The sequence below is a fragment of the Clupea harengus genome, chromosome 20, assembly GCF_900700415.2.
Source record: "Clupea harengus chromosome 20, Ch_v2.0.2, whole genome shotgun sequence".
Classification (NCBI taxonomy): domain Eukaryota; kingdom Metazoa; phylum Chordata; class Actinopteri; order Clupeiformes; family Clupeidae; genus Clupea; species Clupea harengus.
Window position 1 is genome coordinate 22,455,136 of NC_045171.1, and position 23,996 is coordinate 22,479,131.

Genomic DNA, 23,996 nt, shown 5'->3' on the forward strand with positions numbered 1-23,996 from the left:
CGAGGTCAAGGCAGAAAATAGAAAACCATGATGAAAGATCCTCTTTGACATTAATATGGTGGTAAAGATCAGAGCTGAATGTGTAGAAGCATGATCTTTAAACCACCAGTGGATGGCTTGTGAGTTCCACCATCATCTGATGGATGTAGACCTTTCAAACGTAATTCCATACAGTTGAATGGTTGTTAGCTTATTTTTCAGCAAGAAATGCAAGACTAATAAGCTTAGAGGTCAACAAAACTTCCTGTAAGACTTGACGTCATTCAAATGATAAAATACTGCAGCCAAGGCCTCATGACATAAAAAAATAAGAACAGTCAGCTGGTGGTACAGCAGTAGGCTCCAGTGGCGCAATCGGTCAGCGCGCGGTACTTATAAGGTAGTACAAGTTGAGCAATGCCGAGGTTGTGAGTTCGAGCCTCACCTGGAGCAGGTAACCTTTAGATGTCACGTCATTCAAATGATAAAATACTGCAGCCAAGGCCTCTTGACATAAAAAAATAAGAACAGTCAGCTGGTGGTACAGCAGTAGGCTCCAGTGGCGCAATCGGTCAGCGCGCGGTACTTATAAGGCAGTACAAGTTGACCAATGCCGAGGTTGTGAGTTCGAGCCTCACCTGGAGCAGGTACCTTTAGATGTCACGAGGTCAAGGCAGAAAATAGAAAACCATGATGAAATATCCTCTTTGACATTAATATGGTGGTAAAGATCAGAGCTGAATGTGTAGAAGCATGATCTTCAAACCACCAGTGGATGGCTTGTGAGTTCCACCATCATCTGATGGATGTAGACCTTTCAAACGTAATTACATACAGTTGAATGGTTGTTAGCTTATTTTTCAGCAAGAAATGCAAGACTAATAAGCTTAGAGGTCAACAAAACTTCCTGTAAGACTTGACGTCATTCAAATGATAAAATACTGCAGCCAAGGCCTTATGACATAAAAAAATAAGAACAGTCAGCTGGTGCTACAGCAGTAGGCTCCAGTGGCGCAATCGGTCAGCGCGCGATACTTATAAGGCAGTACAAGTTGAGCAATGCCGAGCTTGTGAGTTCGAGCCTCACCTGGAGCAGGTAACCTTTAGATGTCACGTCATTCAAATGATAAAATACTGCAGCCAAGGCCTTATGACATAAAAAAATAAGAACAGTCAGCTGGTGGTACAGCAGTAGGCTCCAGTGGCGCAATCGGTCAGCGCGCGGTACTTATAAGGCAGTACAAGTTGAGCAATGCCGAGGTTGTGAGTTCGAGCCTCACCTGGAGCAGGTAACCTTAAGATGTCACGAGGTCAAGGCAGAAAATAGAAAACCATGATGAAAGATCCTCTTTGACATTAATATGTAGAAGCATGATCTTCAAACCACCAGTTCACAGCGGGTGAGTTCCACCATCATCTGATGGATGTAAGACCTTTCAAACGTAATTCCATACAGTTGAATGGTTGTTAGCTTGTTTTTCAGCAAGAAATGCAATACTAATAAGCTTACAGGTCAACAAAACTTCCTGTAAGACTTGACGTCATTCAAATGATAAAACACTGCAGCCAAGGCCTTATGACATAAAAAAATAAGAACAGTCAGCTGGTGGTACAGCAGTAGGCTCCAGTGGCGCAATCGGTCAGCGCACGGTACTTATAAGGCAGATCTCATCTGTAAATCAAAACCATCCACATGCCAGTTAGATCCCCTACCTACTGCCCTGGTCATATCCTGCCTCCCCTCACTGCCCCCTCTAATTGCTGCTATCATCCATTCCTCTCTCACTACTGGTTCATTTCCCGCACCCCTCAAAACGGCTGCTGTCTCCCCAATCCTCAAAAAACCTGGTTCAGATCCCAACAACTTTAATAACCTCCGCCCCATCTCCAACCTATCTTTCATCTCCAAAATACTTGAGAAAATCGTTGCTTCTCAACTCCATTCCCATCTATCTCAAAACAGTTTATATGAACAGTTCCAATCTGGTTTCCGTCCCCGCCATAGCACTGAAACGGCCCTTCTGAAAATCACCAACGACCTCCTTATTGCAGCTGATTCCGGTTAATCCATCCTCATCCTCCTTGACCTGAGTGCGGCCTTCGACACAATCTCCCACACCATCCTCCTCAACAGATTATCCTCCATCGGCATCACTGGCATCCCCCTTGACTGGTTCCACTCCTATCTCTCAGACCGCACTCAGTTCATCCAACTCAAATCCTTCCGTTCCCAACCGTCCCCTGTCTCCTCTGGTGTCCCCCAGGGCTCTGTCCTGGGTCCCCTCCTTTTCATTACTTACCTCCTTCCCCTTGGCCTTATTTTCCGTTAATTCAATATTCTTTTTCATTGCTATGCGGATGACACCCAGCTCTACCTCTCCACCAAGCCCAACTCCATTCTTCCTCCCTCATCCTTGACAGATTGCCTTTCTGCACTTCATACCTGGTTCACCTCAAACTTCCTCAAACTTAACAATGATAAAACCGAAATCCTTTTAGTCGGTACTAAATCCACTCTACTCAAAGTTGACAGTTTTTCCCTCTCAATTGACAGCTCCATAGTTTCCCCCTCCCCCCGGGTAAAGAGTCTGGGTGTCATCGTCGACGGCTCACTCTCCTTCAAATCTCATATCAACATCTCCACCCGCACCGCCTACTTCCATCTCCGTAACATAAATCGCCTCCGTCCCTCCCTCACCCCCCACACCACCTCTATTCTTGTACATAGCCTTGTCACCTCCCGTATCGACTACTGTAATTCTCTCCTCTTTGGTCTCCCCCAGAAATCCCTCCATAAGCTCCAACTGGTCCAGAACTCAGCTGCCCGTATCATCTCCCTCACCCCCTCTTTCCACCACATCACCCCCATCCTACAGCAACTCCACTGGCTTCCAATTCACTTCCGTATCAACTTTAAAATTCTTCTTCATACTTTTAAAGCCATCCACAACCTTGCCCCTCCTTACCTGTCTGACCTCCTTCACACTGCCACCTCCACCCGCTCCCTCAGATCCTCCTCTTCCATCCACCTAACTGTCCCCTCTGCCCGGCTTACCACCATGGGGAGCAGAGCTTTCAGCCGCTCTGCTCCCAAACTCTGGAACTCACTCCCACCTGACATCCGAAACATTGACTCCTTCCCTCAGTTCAAATCCTCTCTCAAAACCCACCTTTTCAGGATTGCATTCTCACTGTAGTTGCCATGCTGTTTTTACTTGCACTTTTAATTTTAATTGTTTTGTTATTTGTTTGCTCCTGTTTTAAATTGTAAAGCGTCCTTGAGTGACATGAAAGGCGCTGTGAAATAAAATGTATTATTATTATTATTATAGTACAAGTTGAGCAATGCCGAGGTTGTGAGTTCGAGCCTCACCTGGAGCAGGTAACCTTTAGATGTCACGAGGTCAAGGCAGAAAATAGAAAACCATGATGAAAGATCCTCTTTGACATTAATATGGTGGTAAAGATCAGAGCTGAATGTGTAGAAGCATGATCTTCAATCCACCAGTGGATGGCTTGTGAGTTCCACCATCATCTGATGGATGTAAGACCTTTCAAACGTAATTCCATGAAGTTGAATGGTTGTTAGCTTATTTTTCAGCAAGAAATGCAAGACTAATAAGCTTAGAGGTCAACAAAACTTCCTGTAAGACTTGACATCATTCAAATGATAAAATACTGCAGCCAAGGCCTTATGACATCAAAAAATCAGAACAGTCAGCTGGTGCTAAAGCAGTAGGCTCCAGTGGCGCAATCGGTCAGCGCGCGGTACTTATAAGGCAGTACAAGTTGAGCAATGCCGAGGTTGTGAGTTCGAGCCTCACCTGGAGCAGGTAACCTTTAGATGTCACGTCATTCAAATGATAAAGTACTGCAGCCAAGGCCTCATGACATCAAAAAATAAGAACAGTCAGCTGGTGCTAAAGCAGTAGGCTCCAGTGGCGCAATCGGTCAGCGCGCGGTACTTATAAGGCAGTACAAGTTGAGCAATGCCGAGGTTGTGAGTTCGAGCCTCACCTGGAGCAGGTAACCTTTAAATGTCACGAGGTCAAGGCAGAAAATAGAAAACCATGATGAAAGATCCTCTTTGACATTAATATGGTGGTAAAGATCAGAGCTGAATGTGTAGAAGCATGATCTTCAAACCACCAGTGGATGGCTTGTGAGTTCCACCATCATCTGATGGATGTAGACCTTTCAAACGTAATTCCATACAGTTGAATGGTTGTTAGCTTATTTTTCAGCAAGAAATGCAAGACTAATAAGCTTAGAGGTCAACAAAACTTCCTGTAAGACTTGACGTCATTCAAATGATAAAATACTGCAGCCAAGGCCTTATGACATAAAAAAATAAGAACAGTCAGCTGGTGGTACAGCAGTAGGCTCCAGTGGCGCAATCGGTCAGCGCGCGGTACTTATAAGGCAGTACAAGTTGAGCAATGCCGAGGTTGTGAGTTCGAGCTTCACCTGGAGCAGGTAACCTTTAGATGTCACGTCATTCAAATGATAAAATACTGCAGCCAAGGCCTTATGACATCAAAAAATAAGAACAGTCAGCTGGTGGTATAGCAGTAGGCTCCAGTGGCGCAATCGGTCAGCGCGCGGTACTTATAAGGCAGTACAAGTTGAGCAATGCCGAGGTTGTGAGTTCGAGCCTCACCTGGAGCAGGTAACCTTTAGATGTCACGAGGTCAAGGCAGAAAATAGAAAACCATAATGAAAGATCCTCTTTGACATTAATATGGTGGTAAAGATCAGAGCTGAATGTGTAGAAGCATGATCTTCAATCCACCAGTGGATGGCTTGTGAGTTCCACCATCATCTGATGGATGTAAGACCTTTCAAATGTAATTCCATGAAGTTGAATGGTTGTTAGCTTATTTTTCAGCAAGAAATGCAAGACTAATAAGCTTAGAGGTCAACAAAACTTCCTGTAAGACTTGACGTCATTCAAATGATAAAATACTGCAGCCAAGGCCTTATGAAATCAAAAAATAAGAACAGTCAGCTGGTAGTACAGCAGTAGGCTCCAGTGGCGCAATCGGTCAGCGCGCGGTACTTATAAGGCAGTACAAGTTGAGCAATGCCGAGGTTTTGAGTTCGAGCCTCACCTGGAGCAGGTAACCTTTAGATGTCTCAAGGATAAGGCAGAAAATAGAAAACCATGATGAAAGATCCTCTTTGACATTAATATGTAGAAGCATGATCTTCAAACCACCAGTTCACAGCGGGTGAGTTCCACCATCATCTGATGGATGTAAGACCTTTCAAACGTAATTCCATAGAGTTGAATGGTTGTTAGTTTCTTTTTCAGCAAGAAAAGCTTACAGCTAATAAACTTACAGGTCAAAAAAACTTCCTGTAAGACTTGACGTCATTCAAATGATAAAATACTGCAGCCAAGGCCTTATGACATCAAAAAATAATAACAGTCAGCTGGTTGTACAGCAGTAGGCTCCAGTGGCGCAATCGGTCAGCGCGCGGTACTTATAAGGCAGTACAAGTTGAGCAATGCCGAGGTTGTGAGTTCGAGCTTCACCTGGAGCAGGTAACCTTTAGATGTCACGTCATTCAAATGATAAAATACTGCAGCCAAGGCCTTATGACATCAAAAAATAAGAACAGTCATCTGGTGCTACAGCAGTAGGCTCCAGTGGCGCAATCGGTCAGCGCGCGGTACTTATAAGGCAGTACAAGTTGAGCAATGCCGAGGTTGTGAGTTCGAGCCTCACCTGGAGCAGTCAACCTTTAGATGTCATGAGGTCAAGGCAGAAAATAGAAAACCATGATGAAAGATCCTCTTTGACATTAATATGGTGGTAAAGATCAGAGCTGAATGTGTAGAAGCATGATCTTCAATCCACCAGTGGATGGCTTGTGAGTTCCACCATCATCTGATGGATGTAAGACCTTTCAAACGTAATTCCATGAAGTTGAATGGTTGTTAGCTTATTTTTCAGCAAGAAATGCAAGACTAATAAGCTTAGAGGTCAACAAAACTTCCTGTAAGACTTGACGTCATTCAAATGATAAAATACTGCAGCCAAGGCCTTATGACATCAAAAAATAAGAACAGTCAGCTGGTGGTACAGCAGTAGGCTCCAGTGGCGCAATCGGTCAGCGCGCGGTACTTATAAGGCAGTACAAGTTGAGCAATGCCGAGGTTGTGAGTTTCAGCCTCACCTGGAGCAGGTAACCTTTAGATGTCACGAGGTCAAGGCAGAAAATAGAAAACCATGATGAAAGATCCTCTTTGACATTAATATGGTGGTAAAGATCAGAGCTGAATGTGTAGAAGCATGATCTTCAAACCACCAGTGGATGGCTTGTGAGTTCCACCATCATCTGATGGATGTAGACCTTTCAAACGTAATTCCATACAGTTGAATGGTTGTTAGCTTATTTTTCAGCAAGAAATGCAAGACTAATAAGCTTAGAGGTCAACAAAACTTCCTGTAAGACTTGACGTCATTCAAATGATAAAATACTGCTGCCAAGGCCTTATGACATAAAAAAATAAGAACAGTCAGCTGGTGGTACAGCAGTAGGCTCCAGTGGCGGAATCGGTCAGCGCGCGGTACTTATAAGGCAGTACAAGTTGAGCAATGCCGAGGTTGTGAGTTCCAGCCTCACCTGCAGCAGGTAACCTTTAGATGTCACGTCATTCAAATGATAAACTACTGCAGCCAAGGCCTTATGACATCAAAAAATAAGAACAGTCAGCTGGTGCTACAGCAGTAGGCTCCAGTGGCGCAATCGGTCAGCGCGCGGTACTTATAAGGCAGTACAAGTTGAGCAATGCCGAGGTTGTGAATTCAAGCCTCACCTGGAGCAGGTAACCTTTAGATGTCACGAGGTCAAGGCAGAAAATAGAAAACCATGATGAAAGATCCTCTTTGACATTAATATGGTGGTAAAGATCAGAGCTGAATGTGTAGAAGCATGATCTTCAAACCACCAGTGGATGGCTTGTGAGTTCCACCATCATCTGATGGATGTAAGACCTTTCAAACGTAATTCCATACAGTTGAATGGTTGTTAGCTTATTTTTCAGCAAGAAATGCAAGACTAATAAGCTTAGAGGTCAACAAAACTTCCTGTAAGACTTGACGTCATTCAAATGATAAAATACTGCAGCCAAGGCCTCATGACATAAAAAAATAAGAACAGTCAGCTGGTGCTACAGCAGTAGGCTCCAGTGGCGCAATCGGTCAGCGCGCGGTACTTATAAGGCAGTACAAGTTGAGCAATGCCGAGGTTGTGAGTTCGAGCCTCACCTGGAGCAGGTAACCTTTAGATGTCACGTCATTCAAATGATAAAATACTGCAGCCAAGGCCTTATGACATCAAAAAATAAGAACAGTCAGCTGGTGCTACAGCAGTAGGCTCCAGTGGCGCAATCGGTCAGCGCGCGATACTTATAAGGCAGTACAAGTTGAGCAATGCCGAGGTTGTGAGTTTGAGCCTCACCTGGAGCAGGTAACCTTTAGATGTCACGTCATTCAAATGATAAAATACTGCTGCCAAGGCCTCATGACATAAAAAAATAAGAACAGTCAGCTGGTGGTACAGCAGTAGGCTCCAGTGGCGCAATCGGTCAGCGCGCCGGTACTTATAAGGCAGTACAAGTTGAGCAATGCCGAGGTTGTGAGTTCGAGCCTCACCTGGAGCAGGTAACCTTTAGATGTCACGTCATTCAAATGATAAAATACTGCCAGCCAAGGCCTTATGACATCAAAAAATAATAACAGTCAGCTGGTGCGTACAGCAGTAGGCTCCAGTGGCGCAATCTGTTCAGCGCGCGGTACTTATAAGGCAGTACAAGTTGAGCAATGCCGAGGTTGTGAGTTCGAGCCTCACCTGGAGCAGGTAACCTTTAGATTGTCACGTCATTCAAATGATAAAATACTGCAGCCAAGGCCTTATGACACCAAAAAATAAGAACAGTGCAGCTGGGTGGTACAGCAGTAGGCTCCAGTGGCGCAATCGGTCAGCACGCGGTACTTATAAGGCAGTACAAGTTGAGCAATGCCGAGGTTGTGAGTTCGAGCCTCACCTGGAGCAGGTAACCTTTAGATGTCACGAGGTCAAGGCAGAAAATAGAAAACCATGATGAAAGATCCTCTTTGACATTAATATGGTGGTAAAGATCAGAGCTGAATGTGTAGAAGCATGATCTTCTATCCACCAGTGGGATGGCTTGTGAGTTCCACCATCATCTGATGGATGTAAGACCTTTCAAACGTAATTCCATAAAGTTGAATGGTTGTTAGCTTATTTTTCAGCAAGAAATGCAAGACTAATAAGCTTAGAGGTCAACAAAACTTCCTGTAAGACTTGACGTCATTCAAATGATAAAATACTGCAGCCAAGGCCTCATGACATCAAAAAATAAGAACAGTCAGCTGATGGTACAGCAGTAAGCTCCAGTGGCGCAATCGGTCAGCGCGCGGTACTTATAAGGCAGTACAAGTTGAGCAATGCCGAGGTTGTGAGTTCGAGCCTCACCTGGAGCAGGTAACCTTTAGATGTCACGTCATTCAAATGATAAAATACTGCAGCCAAGGCCTCATGACATAAAAAAATAAGAACAGTCAGCTGGTGGTACAGCAGTAGGCTCCAGTGGCGCAATCGGTCAGCGCGCGGTACTTATAAGGCAGTACAAGTTGAGCAATGCCGAGGTTGTGAGTTCGAGCCTCACCTGGAGCAGGTAACCTTTAGATGTCACGAGGTCAAGGCAGAAAACAGAAAACCATGATGAAAGATCCTCTTTGACATTAATATGGTGGTAAAGGTCAGAGCTGAATGTGTAGAAGCATGATCTTCTATCCACCAGTGGATGGCTTGTGAGTTCCACCATCATCTGATGGATGTAAGACCTTTCAAACGTAATTCCATAAAGTTGAATGGTTGATAGCTTATTTTTCAGCAAGAAATGCAAGACTAATAAGCTTAGAGGTCAACAAAACTTCCTGTAAGACTTGACGTCATTCAAATGATAAAATACTGCAGCCAAGGCCTCATGACATCAAAAAATAAGAACAGTCAGCTGATGGTACAGCAGTAAGCTCCAGTGGCGCAATCGGTCAGCGCGCGGTACTTATAAGGCAGTACAAGTTGAGCAATGCCGAGGTTGTGAGTTCGAGCCTCACCTGGAGCAGGTAACCTTTAGATGTCACGTCATTCAAATGATAAAATACTGCAGCCAAGGCCTTATGACATCAAAAAATAAGAACAGTCAGCTGGTGCTACAGCAGTAGGCTCCAGTGGCGCAATCGGTCAGCGCGCGGTACTTATAAGGCAGTACAAGTTGAGCAATGCCGAGCTTGTGAGTTCGAGCCTCACCTGGAGCAGGTAACCTTTAGATGTCACGAGGTCAAGGCAGAAAATAGAAAACCATGATGAAAGATCCTCTTTGACATTAATATGGTGGTAAAGATCAGAGCTGAATGTGTAGAAGCATGATCTTCTATCCACCAGTGGATGGCTTGTGAGTTCCACCATCATCTGATGGATGTAAGACCTTTCAAACGTAATTCCATAAAGTTGAATGGTTGTTAGCTTATTTTTCAGCAAGAAATGCAAGACTAATAAGCTTAGAGGTCAACAAAACTTCCTGTAAGACTTGACGTCATTCAAATGATAAAATACTGCAGCCAAGGCCTCATGACATCAAAAAATAAGAACAGTCAGCTGGTGGTACAGCAGTAGGCTCCAGTGGCGCAATCGGTCAGCGCGCGGTACTTATAAGGCAGTACAAGTTGAGCAATGCTGAGGTTGGGAGTTCGAGCCTCACCTGGAGCAGGTAACCTTTAGATGTCACAAGGTCAAGGCAGAAAATAGAAAACCATGATGAAAGATCCTCTTTGACATTAATATGGTGGTAAAGATCAGAGCTGAATGTGTAGAAGCATGATCTTCAATCCACCAGTGGATGGCTTGTGAGTTCCACCATCATCTGATGGATGTAAGACCTTTCAAACGTAATTCCATGAAGTTGAATGGTTGTTAGCTTATTTTTCAGCAAGAAATGCAAGACTAATAAGCTTAGAGGTCAACAAAACTTCCTGTAAGACTTGACGTCATTCAAATGATAAAATACTGCAGCCAAGGCCTCATGACATAAAAAAATAAGAACAGTCAGCTGATGGTACAGCAGTAGGCTCCAGTGGCGCAATCGGTCAGCGCGCGGTACTTATAAGGTAGTACAAGTTGAGCAATGCCGAGGTTTTGAGTTCGAGCCTCACCTGGAGCAGGTAACCTTTAGATGTCACGTCATTCAAATGATAAAATACTGCAGCCAAGGCCTCATGACATAAAAAAATAAGAACAGTCAGCTGGTGGTACAGCAGTAGGCTCCAGTGGCGCAATCGGTCAGCGCGCGGTACTTATAAGGCAGTACAAGTTGAGCAATGCCGAGGTTGTGAGTTCGAGCCTCACCTGGAGCAGGTAACCTTTAGATGTCACGAGGTCAAGGCAGAAAACAGAAAACCATGATGAAAGATCCTCTTTGACATTAATATGGTGGTAAAGGTCAGAGCTGAATGTGTAGAAGCATGATCTTCTATCCACCAGTGGATGGCTTGTGAGTTCCACCATCATCTGATGGATGTAAGACCTTTCAAACGTAATTCCATAAAGTTGAATGGTTGTTAGCTTATTTTTCAGCAAGAAATGCAAGACTAATAAGCTTAGAGGTCAACAAAACTTCCTGTAAGACTTGACGTCATTCAAATGATAAAATACTGCAGCCAAGGCCTCATGACATCAAAAAATAAGAACAGTCAGCTGATGGTACAGCAGTAAGCTCCAGTGGCGCAATCGGTCAGCGCGCGGTACTTATAAGGCAGTACAAGTTGAGCAATGCCGAGGTTGTGAGTTCGAGCCTCACCTGGAGCAGGTAACCTTTAGATGTCACGTCATTCAAATGATAAAATACTGCAGCCAAGGCCTTATGACATCAAAAAATAAGAACAGTCAGCTGGTGCTACAGCAGTAGGCTCCAGTGGCGCAATCGGTCAGCGCGCGGTACTTATAAGGCAGTACAAGTTGAGCAATGCCGAGCTTGTGAGTTCGAGCCTCACCTGGAGCAGGTAACCTTTAGATGTCACGAGGTCAAGGCAGAAAATAGAAAACCATGATGAAAGATCCTCTTTGACATTAATATGGTGGTAAAGATCAGAGCTGAATGTGTAGAAGCATGATCTTCTATCCACCAGTGGATGGCTTGTGAGTTCCACCATCATCTGATGGATGTAAGACCTTTCAAACGTAATTCCATAAAGTTGAATGGTTGTTAGCTTATTTTCAGCAAGAAATGCAAGACTAATAAGCTTAGAGGTCAACAAAACTTCCTGTAAGACTTGACGTCATTCAAATGATAAAATACTGCAGCCAAGGCCTCATGACATCAAAAAATAAGAACAGTCAGCTGGTGGTACAGCAGTAGGCTCCAGTGGCGCAATCGGTCAGCGCGCGGTACTTATAAGGCAGTACAAGTTGAGCAATGCCGAGGTTGTGAGTTCGAGCCTCACCTGGAGCAGGTAACCTTTAGATGTCACGTCATTCAAATGATAAAATACTGCAGCCAAGGCCTTATGACATCAAAAAATAAGAACAGTCAGCTGGTGCTACAGCAGTAGGCTCCAGTGGCGCAATCGGTCAGCGCGTGGTACTTATAAGGCAGTACAAGTTGAGCAATGCCGAGGTTGTGAGTTTGAGTCTCACCTGGAGCAGGTAACCTGCCATGGCAAGGTGTCATGGCAAGGTCAGCTGTCTGTACCTCACCACCTTACCACAGGGGTGCCCCAAGGCTCGGTTATGGGACCACTTCTCTTTGTCATTTACACCACTTCGCTGGGCCCTATCATCCGCTCGCATGGTTTTTCCTATCATTGCTATGCCGATGATACTCAACTGTTTCTGTCTTTCCCTCCTGAGGACACCACTGTCTCGGCGCGGATCTCGGACTGTCTTGCTGATATATCCACATGGATGAAAAACCACCACCTTCAGCTGAACCTGGCCAAAACGGAACTGATGGTCTTTCCAGCCAAACAGGCCATCCACCACAACATCAGCATCAATATTGACTCCTTGTCTCTTGTTCCATCCAAAACAGCAAGAAACCTCGGGGTCATTATTGATGACCAACTGTCTTTCACGGACCACATTGCCTCTGTCTCTAGGTCCTGCCGCTTTGCGCTATTCAACATCCGCAAAATTAGGCCGTACCTAACCCAGTATGCCACCCAGCTGCTGGTGCAAACCTTGGTGAATTCACGCCTTGATTACTGCAACGCCCTCCTAACGGGCCTGCCGGCTTGCGTGGTGAAACCACTACAAATGATCCAGAACGCGGCGGCGCGTCTGGTGTTCAACCAACCGAAGAGGGCACACGTCACCCCGCTACTCATTGAGCTCCACTGGCTGCCGGTAGCTGCTCGCATTAAGTTCAAGTCACTTATGCTTGCCTACAGAGTGCTCGATGGTTCTGCTCCCACCTACCTAAATGCTCTTGTAAGGGCAAATGTTACACCCAGGATGCTGCGCTCTTCTAGTGAGCGTCGTTTGGCACTGCCGTCTGTGCAAGTACGGCAGTCCAGACTATTCTCATTTGTAGTTCCACGTTGGTGGAATGAACTACCCAGCACTACCAGAGCAGGGGCGTCCCTCTCTACCTTTAAGAAGCTTTTGAAGACCCAACTCTTCAGAGAGCACTTCCCGTCCTAACTGGCACTTCGACTAGTGCGTAACTTGCAATTACAGCAGTTACACTTCTGCACTCTTTCTTTCTTTTTATTTCATTTTGTTATATTTCTAATGTAAAGTAGTATTTATTTATTGTTACACCAGGTTCTATTGCTCGTAGCTTGAATATTCTCTCCCTTGTACGTCGCTTTGGACAAAAGCGTCTGCTAAATGACTAAATGTAAATGTAAATGTAACCTTTAGATGTCACGTCATTCAAATGATAAAATACTGCAGCCAAGGCCTCATGACATAAAAAAATAAGAACAGTCAGCTGGTGGTACAGCAGTAGGCTCCAGTGGCGCAATCGGTCAGCGCGCGGTACTTATAAGGCAGTACAAGTTGAGCAATGCCGAGGTTGTGAGTTCGAGCCTCACCTGGAGCAGGTAACCTTTAGATGTCACGAGGTCAAGGCAAAAAATAGAAAACCATGATGAAAGATCCTCTTTGACATTAATATGGTGGTAAAGATAAGAGCTGAATGTGTAGAAGCATGATCTTCTATCCATGACATAAAAAAATTAATGACATTAATATGGTGGTATGGTGGTAAAGATCAGAGCTGAATGTGTAGAAGCATGATCTTATATCCACCAGTGGATGGCTTGTGAGTTCCACCATCATCTGATGGATGTAAGACCTTTCAAACGTAATTCCATACAGTTGAATGGTTGTTAGCTTATTTTTCAGCAAGAAATGCAAGACTAATGAGCTTAGAGGTCAACAAAACTTCCTGTAAGACTTGACGTCATTCAAATGATAAAATACTGCAGCCAAGGCCTTATGACATCAAAAAATAAGAACAGTCAGCTGGTGCTACAGCAGTAGGCTCCAGTGGCGCAATCGGTCAGCGCGCGGTACTTATAAGGCAGTACAAGTTGAGCAGTGCCGAGGTTGTGAGTTCGAGCCTCACCTGGAGCAGGTATCCTTTAGATGTCACGAGGTCAAGGCAGAAAATAGAAAACCATGATGAAAGATCCTCTTTGACATTAATATGGTGGTAAAGATCAGAGCTGAATGTGTAGAAGCATGATCTTCAAACCACCAGTGGATGGCTTGTGAGTTCCACCATCATCTGATGGATGTAAGACCTTTCAAACGTAATTCCATACAGTTGAATGGTTGTTAGCTTATTTTTCAGCAAGAAATGCAAGACTAATGAGCTTAGAGGTCAACAAAACTTCCTGTAAGACTTGACGTCATTCAAATGATAAAATACTGCAGCCAAGGCCTCATGACATAAAAAATAAGAACAGTCAGCTGGTGGTACAGCAGTAGGCTCCAGTGGCGCAATCGGTCAGCGCGCGGTACTTATAAGGCAGTACAAGTTGAGCAATGCCGAGCTTGTGAGTTCGAGCCTCACCTGGAGCAGGTAAACTTTAGATGTCACGTCATTCAAATGATAAAATACTGCAGCCAAGGCCTCATGACATAAAAAAACAAGAACAGTCAGCTGGTGGTACAGCAGTAGGCTCCAGTGGCGCAATCGGTCAGCGCGCGGTACTTATAAGGCAGTACAAGTTGAGCAATGCCGAGGTTGTGAGTTCGAGCCTCACCTGGAGCAAGTAACCTTTAGATGTCACGAGGTCAAGGCAGAAAATAGAAAACCATGATGAAAGATCCTCTTTGACATTAATATGGTGGTACAAATCAGAGCTGAATGTGTAGAAGCATGATCTTCAAACCACCAGTGGATGGCTTGTGAGTTCCACCATCATCTGATGGACCTTTCAAACGTAATTCCATAAAGTTGAATGGTTGTTAGCTTATTTTTCAGCAAGAAATGCAAGACTAATAAGCTTAGAGGTCAACAAAACTTCCTGTAAGACTTGACGTCATTCAAATGATAAAATACTGCAGCCAAGGCCTCATGACATAAAAAAATAAGAACAGTCAGCTGGTGGTACAGCAGTAGGCTCCAGTGGCGCAATCGGTCAGCGCGCGGTACTTATAAGGCAGTACAAGTTGAGCAATGCCGAGCTTGTGAGTTCGAGTCTCACCTGGAGCAGGTAACCTTTAGATGTCACGTCATTCAAATGATAAAATGCTGCAGCCAAGGCCTCATGACATAAAAAAATAAGAACAGTCAGCTGGTGGTACAGCAGTAGGCTCCAGTGGCGCAATCGGTCAGCGTGCGTTACTTATAAGGCAGTACAAGTTGAGCAATGCCGAGGTTGTGAGTTCGAGCCTCACCTGAAGCAGGTAACCTTTAGATGTCATTCAAATGATAAAATACAGCAGCCAAGGCCTCATGACATAAAAAAATAAGAACAGTCAGCTGGTGGTACAGCAGTAGGCTCCAGTGGCGCAATCGGTCAGCGCGCGGTACTTATAAGGCAGTACAAGTTGAGCAATGCCGAGGTTGTGAGTTCGAGCCTCACCTGGAGCAGGTAACCTTTAGATGTCACGAGGTCAAGGCAGAAAATAGAAAACCATGATGAAAGATCCTCTTTGACATTAATATGGTGGTAAAGATAAGAGCTGAATGTGTAGAAGCATGATCTTCTATCCACCAGTGGATGGCTTGTGAGTTCCACCATCATCTGATGGATGTAAGACCTTTCAAACGTAATTCCATGAAGTTGAATGGTTGTTAGCTTATTTTTCAGCAAGAAATGCAAGACTAATAAGCTTAGAGGTCAACAAAACTTCCTGTAAGACTTGACGTCATTCAAATGATAAAATACTGCAGCCAAGGCCTCATGACATAAAAAAATAAGAACAGTCAGCTGGTGGTACAGCAGTAGGCTCCAGTGGCGCAATCGGTCAGCGCGCGGTACTTATAAGGCAGTACAAGTTGAGCAATGCCGAGGTTGTGAGTTCGAGCCTCACCTGGAGCAGGTATCCTTTAGATGTCACGAGGTCAAGGCAGAAAATAGAAAAAACCATGATGAAAGATCCTCTTTGACATTAATATGGTGGTAAAGATAAGAGCTGAATGTGTAGAAGCATGATCTTCAAACCACCAGTGGATGGCTTGTGAGTTCCACCATCATCTGATGGACCTTTCAAACGTAATTCCATAAAGTTGAATGGTTGTTAGCTTATTTTTCAGCAAGAAATGCAAGACTAATAAGCTTAGAGGTCAACAAAACTTCCTGTAAGACTTGACGTCATTCAAATGATAAAATACTGCAGCCAAGGCCTCATGACATAAAAAAATAAGAACAGTCAGCTGGTGGTACAGCAGTAGGCTCCAGTGGCGCAATCGGTCAGCGCGCGGTACTTATAAGGCAGTACAAGTTGAGCAATGCCGAGCTTGTGAGTTCGAGCCTCACCTGGAGCAGGTAACCTTTAGATGTCACGTCATTCAAATGATAAAATACTGCAGCCAAGGCCTCATGACATAAAAAAATAAGAACAGTCAGCTGGTGGTACAGCAGTAGGCTCCAGTGGCGCAATCGGTCAGCGCGCGGTACTTATAAGGCAGTACAAGTTGAGCAATGCCGAGGTTGTGAGTTCGAGCCTCACCTGGAGCAAGTAACCTTTAGATGTCACGAGGTCAAGGCAGAAAATAGAAAACCATGATGAAAGATCCTCTTTGACATTAATATGGTGGTACAAATCAGAGCTGAATGTGTAGAAGCATGATCTTCAAACCACCAGTGGATGGCTTGTGAGTTCCACCATCATCTGATGGACCTTTCAAACGTAATTCCATAAAGTTGAATGGTTGTTAGCTTATTTTTCAGCAAGAAATGCAAGACTAATAAGCTTAGAGGTCAACAAAACTTCCTGTAAGACTTGACGTCATTCAAATGATAAAATACTGCAGCCAAGGCCTCATGACATAAAAAAATAAGAACAGTCAGCTGGTGGTACAGCAGTAGGCTCCAGTGGCGCAATCGGTCAGCGCGCGGTACTTATAAGGCAGTACAAGTTGAGCAATGCCGAGCTTGTGAGTTCGAGTCTCACCTGGAGCAGGTAACCTTTAGATGTCACGTCATTCAAATGATAAAATGCTGCAGCCAAGGCCTCATGACATAAAAAAATAAGAACAGTCAGCTGGTGGTACAGCAGTAGGCTCCAGTGGCGCAATCGGTCAGCGTGCGGTACTTATAAGGCAGTACAAGTTGAGCAATGCCGAGGTTGTGAGTTCGAGCCTCACCTGAAGCAGGTAACCTTTAGATGTCATTCAAATGATAAAATACAGCAGCCAAGGCCTCATGACATAAAAAAATAAGAACAGTCAGCTGGTGGTACAGCAGTAGGCTCCAGTGGCGCAATCGGTCAGCGCGCGGTACTTATAAGGCAGTACAAGTTGAGCAATGCCGAGCTTGTGAGTTCGAGCCTCACCTGGAGCAGGTAACCTTTAGATGTCACGTCATTCAAATGATAAAATACTGCAGCCAAGGCCTCATGACATAAAAAAATAAGAACAGTCAGCTGGTGGTACAGCAGTAGGCTCCAGTGGCGCAATCGGTCAGCGTGCGGTACTTATAAGGCAGTACAAGTTGAGCAATGCCGAGGTTGTGAGTTCGAGCCTCACCTGAAGCAGGTAACCTTTAGATGTCATTCAAATGATAAAATACTGCAGCCAAGGCCTTATGACATCAAAAAATAAGAACAGTCAGCTGGTGGTACAGCAGTAGGCTCCAGTGGCGCAATCGGTCAGCGCGCGGTACTTATAAGGCAGTACAAGTTGAGCAATGACGAGTTTGTGAGTTCGAGCCTCACCTGGAGCAGGTAACCTTTAGATGTCACGAGGTCAAGGCAGAAAATAGAAAACCATGATGAAAGATCCTCTTTGACATTAATATGGTGGTAAAGATAAGAGCTGAATGTGTAGAAGCATGATCTTCTATCCACCAGTGGATGGCTTGTGAGTTCCACCATCATCTGATGGATGTAAGACCTTTAAAACGTAATTCCATGAAGTTGAATGGTTGTTAGATTATTTTTCAGCAAGAAATGCAAGACTAAGCTTAGAGGTCAACAAAACTTCCTGTAAGACTTGACGTCATTCAAATGATAAAATACTGCAGCCAAGGCCTCATGACATAAAAAAATGAGAACAGTCAGCTGGTGGTACAGCAGTAGGCTCCAGTGGCGCAATCGGTCAGCGCGCGGTACTTATAAGGCAGTACAAGTTGAGCAATGCCGAGGTTGTGAGTTCGAGCCTCACCTGGAGCAGGTAACCTTTAGATGTCACGAGGTCAAGGCAGAAAATAGAAAACCATGATGAAAGATCCTCTTTGACATTAATATGGTGGTAAAGATAAGAGCTGAATGTGTAGAAGCATGATCTTCTATCCACCAGTGGATGGCTTGTGAGTTCCACCATCATCTGATGGATGTAAGACCTTTCAAACGTAATTCCATGAAGTTGAATGGTTGTTAGCTTATTTTTCAGCAAGAAATGCAAGACTAATAAGCTTAGAGGTCAACAAAACTTCCTGTAAGACTTGACGTCATTCAAATGATAAAATACTGCAGCCAAGGCCTCATGACATAAAAAAATAAGAACAGTCAGCTGGTGGTACAGCAGTAGGCTCCAGTGGCGCAATCGGTCAGCGCGCGGTACTTATAAGGCAGTACAAGTTGAGCAGTGCCGAGGTTGTGAGTTCGAGCCTCACCTGGAGCAGGTATCCTTTAGATGTCACGAGGTCAAGGCAGAAAATAGAAAACCATGATGAAAGATCCTCTTTGACATTAATATGGTGGTAAAGATCAGAGCTGAATGTGTAGAAGCATGATCTTCAAACCACCAGTGGATGGCTTGTGAGTTCCACCATCATCTGATGGATGTAAGACCTTTCAAACGTAATTCCATACAGTTGAATGGTTGTTAGCTTATTTTTCAGCAAGAAATGCAAGACTAATGAGCTTAGAGGTCAACAAAACTTCCTGTAAGACTTGACGTCATTCAAATGATAAAATACTGCAGCCAAGGCCTCATGACATAAAAAAATAAGAACAGTCAGCTGGTGGTACAGCAGTAGGCTCCAGTGGCGCAATCGGTCAGCGCGCGGTACTTATAAGGCAGTACAAGTTGAGCAATGCCGAGGTTGTGAGTTCGAGCCTCACCTGGAGCAGGTAACCTTTAGATGTCACGTCATTCAAATGATAAAATACTGCAGCCAAGGCCTCATGACATAAAAAAATAAGAACAGTCAGCTGGTGGTACAGCAGTAGGCTCCAGTGGCGCAATCGGTCAGCGCGCGGTACTTATAAGGCAGTACAAGTTGAGCAATGCCGAGGTTGTGAGTTCGAGCCTCACCTGGAGCAGGTATCCTTTAGATGTCACGAGGTCAAGGCAGAAAATAGAAAAAACCATGATGAAAGATCCTCTTTGACATTAATATGGTGGTAAAGATAAGAGCTGAATGTGTAGAAGCATGATCTTCAAACCACCAGTGGATGGCTTGTGAGTTCCACCATCATCTGATGGACCTTTCAAACGTAATTCCATAAAGTTGAATGGTTGTTAGCTTATTTTTCAGCAAGAAATGCAAGACTAATAAGCTTAGAGGTCAACAAAACTTCCTGTAAGACTTGACGTCATTCAAATGATAAAATACTGCAGCCAAGGCCTCATGACATAAAAAAATAAGAACAGTCAGCTGGTGGTACAGCAGTAGGCTCCAGTGGCGCAATCGGTCAGCGCGCGGTACTTATAAGGCAGTACAAGTTGAGCAATGCCGAGCTTGTGAGTTCGAGCCTCACCTGGAGCAGGTAACCTTTAGATGTCACGTCATTCAAATGATAAAATACTGCAGCCAAGGCCTCATGACATAAAAAAATAAGAACAGTCAGCTGGTGGTACAGCAGTAGGCTCCAGTGGCGCAATCGGTCAGCGTGCGGTACTTATAAGGCAGTACAAGTTGAGCAATGCCGAGGTTGTGAGTTCGAGCCTCACCTGAAGCAGGTAACCTTTAGATGTCATTCAAATGATAAAATACTGCAGCCAAGGCCTTATGACATCAAAAAATAAGAACAGTCAGCTGGTGGTACAGCAGTAGGCTCCAGTGGCGCAATCGGTCAGCGCGCGGTACTTATAAGGCAGTACAAGTTGAGCAATGACGAGTTTGTGAGTTCGAGCCTCACCTGGAGCAGGTAACCTTTAGATGTCACGAGGTCAAGGCAGAAAATAGAAAACCATGATGAAAGATCCTCTTTGACATTAATATGGTGGTAAAGATAAGAGCTGAATGTGTAGAAGCATGATCTTCTATCCACCAGTGGATGGCTTGTGAGTTCCACCATCATCTGATGGATGTAAGACCTTTAAAACGTAATTCCATGAAGTTGAATGGTTGTTAGATTATTTTTCAGCAAGAAATGCAAGACTAAGCTTAGAGGTCAACAAAACTTCCTGTAAGACTTGACGTCATTCAAATGATAAAATACTGCAGCCAAGGCCTCATGACATAAAAAAATGAGAACAGTCAGCTGGTGGTACAGCAGTAGGCTCCAGTGGCGCAATCGGTCAGCGCGCGGTACTTATAAGGCAGTACAAGTTGAGCAATGCCGAGGTTGTGAGTTCGAGCCTCACCTGGAGCAGGTAACCTTTAGATGTCACGAGGTCAAGGCAGAAAATAGAAAACCATGATGAAAGATCCTCTTTGACATTAATATGGTGGTAAAGATAAGAGCTGAATGTGTAGAAGCATGATCTTCTATCCACCAGTGGATGGCTTGTGAGTTCCACCATCATCTGATGGATGTAAGACCTTTCAAACGTAATTCCATGAAGTTGAATGGTTGTTAGCTTATTTTTCAGCAAGAAATGCAAGACTAATAAGCTTAGAGGTCAACAAAACTTCCTGTAAGACTTGACGTCATTCAAATGATAAAATACTGCAGCCAAGGCCTCATGACATAAAAAAATAAGAACAGTCAGCTGGTGGTACAGCAGTAGGCTCCAGTGGCGCAATCGGTCAGCGCGCGGTACTTATAAGGCAGTACAAGTTGAGCAGTGCCGAGGTTGTGAGTTCGAGCCTCACCTGGAGCAGGTATCCTTTAGATGTCACGAGGTCAAGGCAGAAAATAGAAAACCATGATGAAAGATCCTCTTTGACATTAATATGGTGGTAAAGATCAGAGCTGAATGTGTAGAAGCATGATCTTCAAACCACCAGTGGATGGCTTGTGAGTTCCACCATCATCTGATGGATGTAAGACCTTTCAAACGTAATTCCATACAGTTGAATGGTTGTTAGCTTATTTTTCAGCAAGAAATGCAAGACTAATGAGCTTAGAGGTCAACAAAACTTCCTGTAAGACTTGACGTCATTCAAATGATAAAATACTGCAGCCAAGGCCTCATGACATAAAAAATAAGAACAGTCAGCTGGTGGTACAGCAGTAGGCTCCAGTGGCGCAATCGGTCAGCGCGCGGTACTTATAAGGCAGTACAAGTTGAGCAATGCCGAGGTTGTGAGTTCGAGCCTCACCTGGAGCAGGTAACCTTTAGATGTCACGTCATTCAAATGATAAAATACTGCAGCCAAGGCCTCATGACATAAAAAAATAAGAACAGTCAGCTGGTGGTACAGCAGTAGGCTCCAGTGGCGCAATCGGTCAGCGCGCGGTACTTATAAGGCAGTACAAGTTGAGCAATGCCGAGGTTGTGAGTTCGAGCCTCACCTGGAGCAGGTATCCTTTAGATGTCACGAGGTCAAGGCAGAAAATAGAAAAAACCATGATGAAAGATCCTCTTTGACATTAATATGGTGGTAAAGATAAGAGCTGAATGTGTAGAAGCATGATCTTCAAACCACCAGTGGATGGCTTGTGAGTTCCACCATCATCTGATGGACCTTTCAAACGTAATTCCATAAAGTTGAATGGTTGTTAGCTTATTTTTCAGCAAGAAATGCAAGACTAATAAGCTTAGAGGTCAACAAAACTTCCTGTAAGACTTGACGTCATTCAAATGATAAAATACTGCAGCCAAGGCCTCATGACATAAAAAAATAAGAACAGTCAGCTGGTGGTACAGCAGTAGGCTCCAGTGGCGCAATCGGTCAGCGCGCGGTACTTATAAGGCAGTACAAGTTGAGCAATGCCGAGCTTGTGAGTTCGAGCCTCACCTGGAGCAGGTAACCTTTAGATGTCACGTCATTCAAATGATAAAATACTGCAGCCAAGGCCTCATGACATAAAAAAATGAGAACAGTCAGCTGGTGGTACAGCAGTAGGCTCCAGTGGCGCAATCGGTCAGCGTGCGGTACTTATAAGGCAGTACAAGTTGAGCAATGCCGAGGTTGTGAGTTCGAGCCTCACCTGAAGCAGGTAACCTTTAGATGTCATTCAAATGATAAAATACTGCAGCCAAGGCCTTATGACATCAAAAAATAAGAACAGTCAGCTGGTGGTACAGCAGTAGGCTCCAGTGGCGCAATCGGTCAGCGTGCGGTACTTATAAGGCAGTACAAGTTGAGCAATGCCGAGGTTGTGAGTTCGAGCCTCACCTGAAGCAGGTAACCTTTAGATGTCATTCAAATGATAAAATACAGCAGCCAAGGCCTCATGACATAAAAAAATAAGAACAGTCAGCTGGTGGTACAGCAGTAGGCTCCAGTGGCGCAATCGGTCAGCGCGCGGTACTTATAAGGCAGTACAAGTTGAGCAGTGCCGAGGTTGTGAGTTCGAGCCTCACCTGGAGCAGGTATCCTTTAGATGTCACGAGGTCAAGGCAGAAAATAGAAAACCATGATGAAAGATCCTCTTTGACATTAATATGGTGGTAAAGATCAGAGCTGAATGTGTAGAAGCATGATCTTCAAACCACCAGTGGATGGCTTGTGAGTTCCACCATCATCTGATGGATGTAAGACCTTTCAAACGTAATTCCATACAGTTGAATGGTTGTTAGCTTATTTTTCAGCAAGAAATGCAAGACTAATGAGCTTAGAGGTCAACAAAACTTCCTGTAAGACTTGACGTCATTCAAATGATAAAATACTGCAGCCAAGGCCTCATGACATAAAAAAATAAGAACAGTCAGCTGGTGGTACAGCAGTAGGCTCCAGTGGCGCAATCGGTCAGCGCGCGGTACTTATAAGGCAGTACAAGTTGAGCAATGCCGAGGTTGTGAGTTCGAGCCTCACCTGGAGCAGGTAACCTTTAGATGTCACGTCATTCAAATGATAAAATACTGCAGCCAAGGCCTCATGACATAAAAAAATAAGAACAGTCAGCTGGTGGTACAGCAGTAGGCTCCAGTGGCGCAATCGGTCAGCGCGCGGTACTTATAAGGCAGTACAAGTTGAGCAATGCCGAGGTTGTGAGTTCGAGCCTCACCTGGAGCAGGTATCCTTTAGATGTCACGAGGTCAAGGCAGAAAATAGAAAAAACCATGATGAAAGATCCTCTTTGACATTAATATGGTGGTAAAGATAAGAGCTGAATGTGTAGAAGCATGATCTTCAAACCACCAGTGGATGGCTTGTGAGTTCCACCATCATCTGATGGACCTTTCAAACGTAATTCCATAAAGTTGAATGGTTGTTAGCTTATTTTTCAGCAAGAAATGCAAGACTAATAAGCTTAGAGGTCAACAAAACTTCCTGTAAGACTTGACGTCATTCAAATGATAAAATACTGCAGCCAAGGCCTCATGACATAAAAAAATAAGAACAGTCAGCTGGTGGTACAGCAGTAGGCTCCAGTGGCGCAATCGGTCAGCGCGCGGTACTTATAAGGCAGTACAAGTTGAGCAATGCCGAGCTTGTGAGTTCGAGCCTCACCTGGAGCAGGTAACCTTTAGATGTCACGTCATTCAAATGATAAAATACTGCAGCCAAGGCCTCATGACATAAAAAAATGAGAACAGTCAGCTGGTGGTACAGCAGTAGGCTCCAGTGGCGCAATCGGTCAGCGTGCGGTACTTATAAGGCAGTACAAGTTGAGCAATGCCGAGGTTGTGAGTTCGAGCCTCACCTGAAGCAGGTAACCTTTAGATGTCATTCAAATGATAAAATACTGCAGCCAAGGCCTTATGACATCAAAAAATAAGAAACAGTCAGCTGGTGGTACAGCAGTAGGCTCCAGTGGCGCAATCGGTCAGCGCGCGGTACTTATAAGGCAGTACAAGTTGAGCAATGACGAGTTTGTGAGTTCGAGCCTCACCTGGAGCAGGTAACCTTTAGATGTCATTCAAATGATAAAATACTGCAGCCAAGGCCTTATGACATCAAAAAATAAGAACAGTCAGCTGGTGGTACAGCAGTAGGCTCCAGTGGCGCAATCGGTCAGCGCGCGGTACTTATAAGGCAGTACAAGTTGAGCAATGACGAGTTTGTGAGTTCGAGCCTCACCTG

At 44.5% G+C, this 23,996-nt stretch overlaps 49 non-coding genes across 49 annotated transcripts; all 49 read left to right on the forward strand.

The window, feature by feature from the left end:
• The first annotated feature begins 339 nt into the window (after nucleotides 1-339).
• On the forward strand, nucleotides 340-432 carry trnai-uau. The gene is given in 2 exon segments: nucleotides 340-377; nucleotides 397-432. It is a non-coding gene; the product is annotated as a tRNA-Ile (tRNA).
• A 100-nt stretch (nucleotides 433-532) lies between these two features.
• On the forward strand, nucleotides 533-625 carry trnai-uau. The gene is given in 2 exon segments: nucleotides 533-570; nucleotides 590-625. It is a non-coding gene; the product is annotated as a tRNA-Ile (tRNA).
• Nucleotides 626-1,174: 549 nt separating this feature from the next.
• Nucleotides 1,175-1,267, forward strand: trnai-uau. The gene is given in 2 exon segments: nucleotides 1,175-1,212; nucleotides 1,232-1,267. It is a non-coding gene; the product is annotated as a tRNA-Ile (tRNA).
• A 2,451-nt stretch (nucleotides 1,268-3,718) lies between these two features.
• On the forward strand, nucleotides 3,719-3,811 carry trnai-uau. The gene is given in 2 exon segments: nucleotides 3,719-3,756; nucleotides 3,776-3,811. It is a non-coding gene; the product is annotated as a tRNA-Ile (tRNA).
• Nucleotides 3,812-3,911: 100 nt separating this feature from the next.
• trnai-uau lies at nucleotides 3,912-4,004 on the forward strand. The gene is given in 2 exon segments: nucleotides 3,912-3,949; nucleotides 3,969-4,004. It is a non-coding gene; the product is annotated as a tRNA-Ile (tRNA).
• A 550-nt stretch (nucleotides 4,005-4,554) lies between these two features.
• trnai-uau lies at nucleotides 4,555-4,647 on the forward strand. Its single transcript is given in 2 exon segments — nucleotides 4,555-4,592; nucleotides 4,612-4,647. It is a non-coding gene; the product is annotated as a tRNA-Ile (tRNA).
• A 979-nt stretch (nucleotides 4,648-5,626) lies between these two features.
• On the forward strand, nucleotides 5,627-5,719 carry trnai-uau. Its single transcript is given in 2 exon segments — nucleotides 5,627-5,664; nucleotides 5,684-5,719. It is a non-coding gene; the product is annotated as a tRNA-Ile (tRNA).
• Nucleotides 5,720-7,171: 1,452 nt separating this feature from the next.
• On the forward strand, nucleotides 7,172-7,264 carry trnai-uau. Its single transcript is given in 2 exon segments — nucleotides 7,172-7,209; nucleotides 7,229-7,264. It is a non-coding gene; the product is annotated as a tRNA-Ile (tRNA).
• A 293-nt stretch (nucleotides 7,265-7,557) lies between these two features.
• trnai-uau lies at nucleotides 7,558-7,651 on the forward strand. Its single transcript is given in 2 exon segments — nucleotides 7,558-7,596; nucleotides 7,616-7,651. It is a non-coding gene; the product is annotated as a tRNA-Ile (tRNA).
• A 299-nt stretch (nucleotides 7,652-7,950) lies between these two features.
• On the forward strand, nucleotides 7,951-8,043 carry trnai-uau. The gene is given in 2 exon segments: nucleotides 7,951-7,988; nucleotides 8,008-8,043. It is a non-coding gene; the product is annotated as a tRNA-Ile (tRNA).
• Nucleotides 8,044-8,402: 359 nt separating this feature from the next.
• On the forward strand, nucleotides 8,403-8,495 carry trnai-uau. The gene is given in 2 exon segments: nucleotides 8,403-8,440; nucleotides 8,460-8,495. It is a non-coding gene; the product is annotated as a tRNA-Ile (tRNA).
• A 100-nt stretch (nucleotides 8,496-8,595) lies between these two features.
• On the forward strand, nucleotides 8,596-8,688 carry trnai-uau. Its single transcript is given in 2 exon segments — nucleotides 8,596-8,633; nucleotides 8,653-8,688. It is a non-coding gene; the product is annotated as a tRNA-Ile (tRNA).
• A 358-nt stretch (nucleotides 8,689-9,046) lies between these two features.
• On the forward strand, nucleotides 9,047-9,139 carry trnai-uau. Its single transcript is given in 2 exon segments — nucleotides 9,047-9,084; nucleotides 9,104-9,139. It is a non-coding gene; the product is annotated as a tRNA-Ile (tRNA).
• A 1,195-nt stretch (nucleotides 9,140-10,334) lies between these two features.
• trnai-uau lies at nucleotides 10,335-10,427 on the forward strand. The gene is given in 2 exon segments: nucleotides 10,335-10,372; nucleotides 10,392-10,427. It is a non-coding gene; the product is annotated as a tRNA-Ile (tRNA).
• A 358-nt stretch (nucleotides 10,428-10,785) lies between these two features.
• trnai-uau lies at nucleotides 10,786-10,878 on the forward strand. Its single transcript is given in 2 exon segments — nucleotides 10,786-10,823; nucleotides 10,843-10,878. It is a non-coding gene; the product is annotated as a tRNA-Ile (tRNA).
• A 100-nt stretch (nucleotides 10,879-10,978) lies between these two features.
• trnai-uau lies at nucleotides 10,979-11,071 on the forward strand. The gene is given in 2 exon segments: nucleotides 10,979-11,016; nucleotides 11,036-11,071. It is a non-coding gene; the product is annotated as a tRNA-Ile (tRNA).
• A 357-nt stretch (nucleotides 11,072-11,428) lies between these two features.
• trnai-uau lies at nucleotides 11,429-11,521 on the forward strand. The gene is given in 2 exon segments: nucleotides 11,429-11,466; nucleotides 11,486-11,521. It is a non-coding gene; the product is annotated as a tRNA-Ile (tRNA).
• A 100-nt stretch (nucleotides 11,522-11,621) lies between these two features.
• On the forward strand, nucleotides 11,622-11,714 carry trnai-uau. The gene is given in 2 exon segments: nucleotides 11,622-11,659; nucleotides 11,679-11,714. It is a non-coding gene; the product is annotated as a tRNA-Ile (tRNA).
• A 1,307-nt stretch (nucleotides 11,715-13,021) lies between these two features.
• trnai-uau lies at nucleotides 13,022-13,114 on the forward strand. Its single transcript is given in 2 exon segments — nucleotides 13,022-13,059; nucleotides 13,079-13,114. It is a non-coding gene; the product is annotated as a tRNA-Ile (tRNA).
• Nucleotides 13,115-13,557: 443 nt separating this feature from the next.
• trnai-uau lies at nucleotides 13,558-13,650 on the forward strand. Its single transcript is given in 2 exon segments — nucleotides 13,558-13,595; nucleotides 13,615-13,650. It is a non-coding gene; the product is annotated as a tRNA-Ile (tRNA).
• Nucleotides 13,651-14,007: 357 nt separating this feature from the next.
• On the forward strand, nucleotides 14,008-14,100 carry trnai-uau. Its single transcript is given in 2 exon segments — nucleotides 14,008-14,045; nucleotides 14,065-14,100. It is a non-coding gene; the product is annotated as a tRNA-Ile (tRNA).
• Nucleotides 14,101-14,200: 100 nt separating this feature from the next.
• trnai-uau lies at nucleotides 14,201-14,293 on the forward strand. The gene is given in 2 exon segments: nucleotides 14,201-14,238; nucleotides 14,258-14,293. It is a non-coding gene; the product is annotated as a tRNA-Ile (tRNA).
• A 351-nt stretch (nucleotides 14,294-14,644) lies between these two features.
• On the forward strand, nucleotides 14,645-14,737 carry trnai-uau. Its single transcript is given in 2 exon segments — nucleotides 14,645-14,682; nucleotides 14,702-14,737. It is a non-coding gene; the product is annotated as a tRNA-Ile (tRNA).
• Nucleotides 14,738-15,025: 288 nt separating this feature from the next.
• trnai-uau lies at nucleotides 15,026-15,118 on the forward strand. Its single transcript is given in 2 exon segments — nucleotides 15,026-15,063; nucleotides 15,083-15,118. It is a non-coding gene; the product is annotated as a tRNA-Ile (tRNA).
• Nucleotides 15,119-15,476: 358 nt separating this feature from the next.
• On the forward strand, nucleotides 15,477-15,569 carry trnai-uau. Its single transcript is given in 2 exon segments — nucleotides 15,477-15,514; nucleotides 15,534-15,569. It is a non-coding gene; the product is annotated as a tRNA-Ile (tRNA).
• A 353-nt stretch (nucleotides 15,570-15,922) lies between these two features.
• trnai-uau lies at nucleotides 15,923-16,015 on the forward strand. Its single transcript is given in 2 exon segments — nucleotides 15,923-15,960; nucleotides 15,980-16,015. It is a non-coding gene; the product is annotated as a tRNA-Ile (tRNA).
• Nucleotides 16,016-16,115: 100 nt separating this feature from the next.
• On the forward strand, nucleotides 16,116-16,208 carry trnai-uau. Its single transcript is given in 2 exon segments — nucleotides 16,116-16,153; nucleotides 16,173-16,208. It is a non-coding gene; the product is annotated as a tRNA-Ile (tRNA).
• Nucleotides 16,209-16,559: 351 nt separating this feature from the next.
• Nucleotides 16,560-16,652, forward strand: trnai-uau. Its single transcript is given in 2 exon segments — nucleotides 16,560-16,597; nucleotides 16,617-16,652. It is a non-coding gene; the product is annotated as a tRNA-Ile (tRNA).
• A 100-nt stretch (nucleotides 16,653-16,752) lies between these two features.
• On the forward strand, nucleotides 16,753-16,845 carry trnai-uau. The gene is given in 2 exon segments: nucleotides 16,753-16,790; nucleotides 16,810-16,845. It is a non-coding gene; the product is annotated as a tRNA-Ile (tRNA).
• Nucleotides 16,846-16,940: 95 nt separating this feature from the next.
• On the forward strand, nucleotides 16,941-17,033 carry trnai-uau. Its single transcript is given in 2 exon segments — nucleotides 16,941-16,978; nucleotides 16,998-17,033. It is a non-coding gene; the product is annotated as a tRNA-Ile (tRNA).
• Nucleotides 17,034-17,133: 100 nt separating this feature from the next.
• On the forward strand, nucleotides 17,134-17,226 carry trnai-uau. The gene is given in 2 exon segments: nucleotides 17,134-17,171; nucleotides 17,191-17,226. It is a non-coding gene; the product is annotated as a tRNA-Ile (tRNA).
• A 543-nt stretch (nucleotides 17,227-17,769) lies between these two features.
• Nucleotides 17,770-17,862, forward strand: trnai-uau. The gene is given in 2 exon segments: nucleotides 17,770-17,807; nucleotides 17,827-17,862. It is a non-coding gene; the product is annotated as a tRNA-Ile (tRNA).
• A 358-nt stretch (nucleotides 17,863-18,220) lies between these two features.
• Nucleotides 18,221-18,313, forward strand: trnai-uau. The gene is given in 2 exon segments: nucleotides 18,221-18,258; nucleotides 18,278-18,313. It is a non-coding gene; the product is annotated as a tRNA-Ile (tRNA).
• Nucleotides 18,314-18,671: 358 nt separating this feature from the next.
• On the forward strand, nucleotides 18,672-18,764 carry trnai-uau. The gene is given in 2 exon segments: nucleotides 18,672-18,709; nucleotides 18,729-18,764. It is a non-coding gene; the product is annotated as a tRNA-Ile (tRNA).
• A 100-nt stretch (nucleotides 18,765-18,864) lies between these two features.
• Nucleotides 18,865-18,957, forward strand: trnai-uau. Its single transcript is given in 2 exon segments — nucleotides 18,865-18,902; nucleotides 18,922-18,957. It is a non-coding gene; the product is annotated as a tRNA-Ile (tRNA).
• A 353-nt stretch (nucleotides 18,958-19,310) lies between these two features.
• On the forward strand, nucleotides 19,311-19,403 carry trnai-uau. Its single transcript is given in 2 exon segments — nucleotides 19,311-19,348; nucleotides 19,368-19,403. It is a non-coding gene; the product is annotated as a tRNA-Ile (tRNA).
• A 100-nt stretch (nucleotides 19,404-19,503) lies between these two features.
• On the forward strand, nucleotides 19,504-19,596 carry trnai-uau. The gene is given in 2 exon segments: nucleotides 19,504-19,541; nucleotides 19,561-19,596. It is a non-coding gene; the product is annotated as a tRNA-Ile (tRNA).
• A 543-nt stretch (nucleotides 19,597-20,139) lies between these two features.
• Nucleotides 20,140-20,232, forward strand: trnai-uau. The gene is given in 2 exon segments: nucleotides 20,140-20,177; nucleotides 20,197-20,232. It is a non-coding gene; the product is annotated as a tRNA-Ile (tRNA).
• Nucleotides 20,233-20,590: 358 nt separating this feature from the next.
• On the forward strand, nucleotides 20,591-20,683 carry trnai-uau. The gene is given in 2 exon segments: nucleotides 20,591-20,628; nucleotides 20,648-20,683. It is a non-coding gene; the product is annotated as a tRNA-Ile (tRNA).
• A 357-nt stretch (nucleotides 20,684-21,040) lies between these two features.
• Nucleotides 21,041-21,133, forward strand: trnai-uau. Its single transcript is given in 2 exon segments — nucleotides 21,041-21,078; nucleotides 21,098-21,133. It is a non-coding gene; the product is annotated as a tRNA-Ile (tRNA).
• A 100-nt stretch (nucleotides 21,134-21,233) lies between these two features.
• trnai-uau lies at nucleotides 21,234-21,326 on the forward strand. The gene is given in 2 exon segments: nucleotides 21,234-21,271; nucleotides 21,291-21,326. It is a non-coding gene; the product is annotated as a tRNA-Ile (tRNA).
• A 353-nt stretch (nucleotides 21,327-21,679) lies between these two features.
• Nucleotides 21,680-21,772, forward strand: trnai-uau. Its single transcript is given in 2 exon segments — nucleotides 21,680-21,717; nucleotides 21,737-21,772. It is a non-coding gene; the product is annotated as a tRNA-Ile (tRNA).
• Nucleotides 21,773-21,872: 100 nt separating this feature from the next.
• trnai-uau lies at nucleotides 21,873-21,965 on the forward strand. Its single transcript is given in 2 exon segments — nucleotides 21,873-21,910; nucleotides 21,930-21,965. It is a non-coding gene; the product is annotated as a tRNA-Ile (tRNA).
• A 95-nt stretch (nucleotides 21,966-22,060) lies between these two features.
• On the forward strand, nucleotides 22,061-22,153 carry trnai-uau. Its single transcript is given in 2 exon segments — nucleotides 22,061-22,098; nucleotides 22,118-22,153. It is a non-coding gene; the product is annotated as a tRNA-Ile (tRNA).
• A 95-nt stretch (nucleotides 22,154-22,248) lies between these two features.
• trnai-uau lies at nucleotides 22,249-22,341 on the forward strand. The gene is given in 2 exon segments: nucleotides 22,249-22,286; nucleotides 22,306-22,341. It is a non-coding gene; the product is annotated as a tRNA-Ile (tRNA).
• Nucleotides 22,342-22,699: 358 nt separating this feature from the next.
• On the forward strand, nucleotides 22,700-22,792 carry trnai-uau. The gene is given in 2 exon segments: nucleotides 22,700-22,737; nucleotides 22,757-22,792. It is a non-coding gene; the product is annotated as a tRNA-Ile (tRNA).
• A 100-nt stretch (nucleotides 22,793-22,892) lies between these two features.
• On the forward strand, nucleotides 22,893-22,985 carry trnai-uau. The gene is given in 2 exon segments: nucleotides 22,893-22,930; nucleotides 22,950-22,985. It is a non-coding gene; the product is annotated as a tRNA-Ile (tRNA).
• Nucleotides 22,986-23,338: 353 nt separating this feature from the next.
• trnai-uau lies at nucleotides 23,339-23,431 on the forward strand. Its single transcript is given in 2 exon segments — nucleotides 23,339-23,376; nucleotides 23,396-23,431. It is a non-coding gene; the product is annotated as a tRNA-Ile (tRNA).
• A 100-nt stretch (nucleotides 23,432-23,531) lies between these two features.
• Nucleotides 23,532-23,624, forward strand: trnai-uau. Its single transcript is given in 2 exon segments — nucleotides 23,532-23,569; nucleotides 23,589-23,624. It is a non-coding gene; the product is annotated as a tRNA-Ile (tRNA).
• Nucleotides 23,625-23,996: the final 372 nt, after the last annotated feature.